The sequence below is a fragment of the Neomonachus schauinslandi genome, chromosome 2 (assembly GCF_002201575.2).
Source record: "Neomonachus schauinslandi chromosome 2, ASM220157v2, whole genome shotgun sequence".
Taxonomy (NCBI): domain Eukaryota; kingdom Metazoa; phylum Chordata; class Mammalia; order Carnivora; family Phocidae; genus Neomonachus; species Neomonachus schauinslandi.
This window is the reverse complement of record NC_058404.1, coordinates 136289496-136295562: the sequence shown is the minus strand read 5'-3', so window position 1 is coordinate 136295562 and position 6067 is coordinate 136289496. Positions and strand designations below refer to the sequence as shown.

At 35.8% G+C, this 6067-nt stretch overlaps 1 non-coding gene across 1 annotated transcript; it reads left to right on the top strand.

Annotated features, from left to right (window-relative positions):
- Positions 1 to 5716: 5716 nt before the first annotated feature.
- LOC123324171 lies at positions 5717 to 5821 on the top strand. The gene has a single exon (XR_006539662.1). It is a non-coding gene; the product is annotated as a U6 spliceosomal RNA (small nuclear RNA).
- Positions 5822 to 6067: the final 246 nt, after the last annotated feature.

The following is a 6067-nucleotide window of genomic DNA, read 5'->3' as shown; positions in this document are numbered from 1 at the left end:
AGGCCTTTAAACAAACGTGGTCTTTCCTCTTTATAGAGCTGTGAGCTCATAATTTTTTTCCTCTTGCTGTATAAGGAAATTGCTTTTTGAAATAAACTCTTGATTAGTTTGTATATTTTTCATTCAACTTTTTCATAATAGAGCTGTTTCAGTGAACAGGTATTTGGGAGCAGAACACGGATTTTTTTCCTGCAAATTTAATTATTCTAGCAGTGGTTGAAACAGCTTTTCTCTGTTATTTTTTTCTCTTTTAAAATTTTCTTCAGTATTTTTGTTTATTTCTATATCGGTTATACAATGACCCACTCAGCCTCTTTCCTTTCCAATCATCTCACCTATATGATCTGCATCCAATATGTCATCTAGTGAGAAGGAGTACTTACCGTTTCTGGAATTCTACTCACTGTGTACATGCGTGAATGTTCACAAGCATTCAAACCCTGTGCCAGTGAGGACGTTTCTTCAGATACCAGGTGTGTTTTCCCCCCAAACTTGCAATGACAGTTCTTTAAAAAAAAAAGTCCAGAAACAAGTCATTTCTAAAATGGTATTTTTATGCCCTATGATGCTTGAAAGTCCTTAGTCGTGCCTGCTTGCATGAATACCCACTGTCTAATGAGAACTTTAATGAGGTTATACTCTGTATTAAGGAGAAGATCTTAATAAGAACAAGCTCTTAGCCCATACATTTAATTTAGTTCAGCAGTAGTTTCTAGGGTCCCTACTATGTGCGAAGCATAGTGTTGGAGATTGGAGTCAAAGCTGAAGCAAGGAGGCAATGTTGGTAGCCGGAAGATATTTATTAAAGGTTTCTGGATGTTGATTTGCTTCATGAGAGCACTCTATTTTGATCATTATAGGGTAGTTTTGTTATCTTCAATTAAGCTTGTGTTTCTCAGGTATTTTTTCAATGCTTTTGATGGTAGAAGGGATTAAAAAAAGAGACATGGGATCTAGATGTCAACTGTAGTCACCTCGTCTATGAGATTATATGAAATATAGACTTCCCAATACTCTGTGAGAAGCTCAGCACTTGGTCACGATTTCAACAAATTCCTGTAGTTTACATTTCCAAACTCACTTTTGAGTATCTTCCTGACCTCTCTGAACGTTCAATTTCATGAACATTACATCTTCTACAGCTTTTTTCTGCCAATGACAAATATGGAACCTGGCCCTTTTCATGGATTTTTCTTCAAATAACTCTCATGGGGAATTTGTGTTTATAGCAGAATGTATTAAAAGTTTTAGAACGTTGGAGGGGGTTTATAGCTCAGAGGCACAAACAGCATGAAACTAAGTACTAACATCCTATTTTTTAAAGTCCTTTAGATATCCTCGTTAATCAGCTTCTTAGATAGGCTCCAGCCACCTGCCAGTTTGCCCAGCTTCCTTATCTCTGTCCCTTTCTCCTCCCTTCTCCCTTCCTCTTGCCTTCTCAGATCTGCCTAATTTTCTCTGGCCGAGAGGATCATTTCACTTTCTCTAGTCAATCCTTAATCTTGGGGTCTTATTTTTTACATGTTAGTAGGCTTTCAAAGTATTTCCTTATATAAAGACATTTTTTTTTTCCCCAAAGAGGCGCACCCTGGTGACAAACATTAAAATAACAGCCTTTCTCCCTGCTTTATATAAATCCTGATAAATTGTAACCTTGCTCTCATTTTTTTTCCTTCTTCTTGTACCCCTATTTCCTTTTCCTTGGTATTTCCAAGGTCGTACCCTCTGGTACTTAGAATGCCAATAGAGCATGGTGGAAACCATGAACGAGAACAAGCAGAGCCTATGAATATTTTTAGTACTTCATTGGGAAAACATACAATGCTCTGTATGATTTCTGGTATAGGTTACCATGTAGATCATTGGCAAGCAAAATAATAATTCCAGACCAAAAATTTAGTCTAAGAAGGATGATTATTTGAATGTTTATGTGTTATTGTAGCTCTGAACAAAAGATTCCAAGATTGTGAATCAAAGCATAGCAACACAAACTACCTCACTTCTCCTTTCCCCTTCCAAAAAAGGATTAACTTAACCTCTTGCCACCCTATATGAAACCCTGCTTCCTTATTTGTAAGAACAAGAACATGATGAGATTAATGGATTTTCACAAAGTAGGATTTATTTTTACTACAAAAAGTTAATTTGTAGGAAACTAAAGTTTTAACACATGCAAGAATGTCTATACAGTTATTAATTTATTAAAGAGTGATACCAAGATTAATTTTACCTATTAGATTTCAATTTAACCATTATTTCCCCTCTTCAACAGATTTACATAAAAATCTGAAAAAAAACGGGTAGTGACAAGCCTTAGAATTTAATTTAGGGTGAGTCTGCTGGTGATACAGTCCCTCAGTTTTGTTTGTCTGAAAATGTCTTATTTATTTATTTATTTATTAAAAAAACAGCTTTACTGAGATACAGCTGACATACAATAAACAGGAAATATTTGAAGTGTACAGTTTGGAAAGTTTTGTCATATACATACAGATGTGAAACTGTCACAGTAAAAATAGTGGACACATTCACAAACCCCAACTTTCTTCCTGCCCCTTGGTAATCCCTCTCTCTCCCTGTGCTGCCCCAACCACTGATCATCTTTTTGTTACTATAGATTAATTTGCATGAAAATGTTTTTTTAATTTTTGAAGGTCATTTTTGCTGTGTGCAGAACTCTAGATTTTGAGTTATTTCTTTTCAGAAGTTTGAAAGTACTCTCCATGGCCTCTGGGTTTCCATTGAGAGGTCGTCTCTCAGTCTAATTAAGGCTCTGTAATCTTTTTTTCCTTTTTCTTTTCAGCTTTATCGAAGTGTAATTGACAAACATTGTATATATTTAAGGTGTATTACTTGATGTTTTGATATATATATATATATATTTAAAACATTTTATTTATTTATTTGAGAGAGACATCACAAGCTGGGGGGGGAGGGGCAGAGGAAGAAGGAGAAGCAGACCCCGCTGAGCAGGGAGCCCAAAGTGGGGCTCATTCCCAGGACCCCGGGATCATGACCTGAGCCAAAGGCAGACGCTTAACCCACTGAGCCACCCTGGCGCCCCAATATGTATACATTTTTAAATGATCACCACGAATAAATTCATCACTTTATATTGTTGACAATTTTTTGTGTTTGTCATGAGAACACTTAAGATTTACTTACTGTCACCAAATTTCAGGTATACAACATAATGTTGTTAAGTATAGTCACCATGCTGTACATTAGATCTCTAGAACTTATTCACCTTGCATAACTGAAACTTTATACCCTTTGATCAGTATCTTCCCATTTCCCTCACTCCTCCAAACCCTGGAAACCACCACTTTTCTATGCTTCCATGAATCTGACTCTTTTAGATTCTGTATATAAGTGAGATCATGCAGTGTTTGTCTTTCTTTGTCTGGCTTATTTTACTTACCGTAGTACCCTCAAGGTCCATCCATATTGTTGCAAATGAAAGCATTTCTTTCTTTTTTTAAGGCTGAAAATACCCCATTGTGTGTGTGTGTGTGTATAATGTCACAGTAAACATGGGAGTGCAGATATCTCTGCCTAATACTGATTTCATTTTTTTTTTTTTTTTTGGATATAACCCAGAAGTGGGATTGTTGGATCACAGGGAGTTCTATTTTTAATTTTTTGAGGAACCTCCATACTGTTTTCCATAATGACTGTATGAATTTATGTTCCCAACAATAATGTACAAGGATTCTTTTTTCTCCATATCCTCACCAACATTTATTATCATTTGTCTTTATAAGAATAGCCATTCTAACAGGTATGAAGTGATATCTCATCATTTTTATTTGCATTTCTTTAATGATTAATGATGTTGAGCACCTTTTCATTTATCTGTTGCCTTTTTATATGTCTTCTTTTGAGAAATGTCTCTAGATCTTTTGCCCATTTTTTAAAAAATTTTTTAAAAGATTTTATTTATTTATTTGACAGAGAGACACAGCGAGAGAGGGAATGCAAGCAGGGGGAGTGGGAGAGGGAGAAGCAGGCTTCCCACTGAGCAAGGAGCCCGATGTGGGGCTCGATCCCAGGATCCTGAGATCATGACCTGAGCTGAAGGCAGATGCTTAACTGACTGAGCCACCCAGGCACGCTGATCTTTTGCCCATTTTAAAATTGGATTATTTATTTGCTATTGAATTGGTTGAGTTCCTTATATATTTTTAATATTAACCCCTTATTAGATGTATGGTTTGCAAATATTTTCTTTCATTTCATAGATTGCCTTTTTACTGTTGATTATTGCCTTTGCTGTGAAGAAGCTTTTTAGTTTGATGCCATCCCATTTGTCTATTTTGTTTTTGTGGCTTGCACTTTTGGGGTCATATCTCAAAAAAAACATTGCCCAGGCCAATCTCAAGAAGATTTTTCCTTATATTATCTTTTAGTAGTTTTACTGTCTCAAGTCTTATATTTGTCTTTAGTGAATTTTAAGTTGATTGTTGTATATATTCTGAGATAAGGGTTTGATTTTATACTTCTATTGTGTGGATATTTAGATTTCCCAGCACCATTTACTGAAGAGACTATCCTTTCCTCATTGTGTATTTTTGGCACTCTTGTTGAAGATCAAAGATTTATTTCTGGGCATGGATTTATTTTTGGACTTTCTATTCTGTTCTGTTGGCTTATGCTATGGTCTGAATTTTCAGTTTGTATCCCTCCCTCCAGTCCCATCTTCCCACTTTATATGTTGAAATACTAACCCCCAAAGATAATATTAGGAAGTAGCAGTTTTGGAAGGTGCTAAAGTCATGATGGTGGAGCCCTCCTGAACAAATTAGTGCTTTATAGAAGAAGCTCCAGAGAGATTTCTATCTCGTCAACCATGTGGGGACACAGTGAGAAGGCACTGGCTATGAAAAAGGAAGAGGGTGTTCTCTAAAAAGTGACCATGCTAGTGCCTTGATCTTGGACTTCCCAACCTTCAAATTGTGGGCAATAAATTTCTGTTGTTTATAAGCCACCCAGTCTGTGGTATATTTTGTTATAGCAGCCTGAATGAATTAAGATAATTATAAGTCTGTTTTTATGCCAGTACCATACTGTTTGGATTGCTGTAGTTTTGCAATATTTCTTGAAATCAGGAAGTTTGATGCCTCTAGTTTTGCTCTTCTTGCTCAAGATTGCTTTGGCTATTTGGAGTCATTTGAATTTAGGATTTAAAAAAAATTCTGTAAAGAATGCCATTGGGTTTAATAGGGATTGCATTTAATCTGTAGATCACTTTGGGTAGTATGGACATCTTAACAACATTAATTCTTCCAATTCAAGCACATGGGATGTCTTTCCATTTATCTGTCTCTCCTTTAATTTCCTTCATTAATGTTTTATAATTTTTAGTGTATAAGTTTTTCTACTTTGTATAATATATATATATATATTTTTTTTTAAAGATTTTATTTATTTATTTGAGAGAGAGAATGAGAGAGAGCACATGAGAGGGGGAGGGTCAGAGGGAGAAGCAGACTCCCTGCGGAGCAGGGAGCCCGATGCGGGACTCGATCCAGGGACTCCAGGATCATGACCTGAGCTGAAGGCAGTTGCTTAACCAACTGAGCCACCCAGGCGCCCTACTTTGTATAATATATTTATATTTTTAAAATATCTTAGTGAACAAGGCAAATACTTGTGCAACTAGGAACCAGTTCAAGAAATAGAACTTTATCAGCCACCTCAGAGACAAGGCTGATGTGTGCTCACTTCGGCAACACATATACTAAAATTAGAACAACAGAGAAGATTAGCATGGCCCCTGTGCAAGGATGACACACAAATTTGTGAAGCATTCCATTAAAAAAAAAAAGAGAGAGAGAGAAAGAAAGAAAGAAAAAAAAAAACAAGCTGACATATTCACTAGGTCTAGTAGGCAAGGTGCTGGGACCCACAATCGTTGTAGGGGCCAAGAAAATATTTTAATTTCTTTTAAAATATTTTGATATATTTTAAGGGCTCATGAAAATGCCTTAATTTTTTTAAGAAAAAGAAGTGTTTTAATACACAATATTAATATATGAATGTATTCACCTTTATACCAATACAGTCA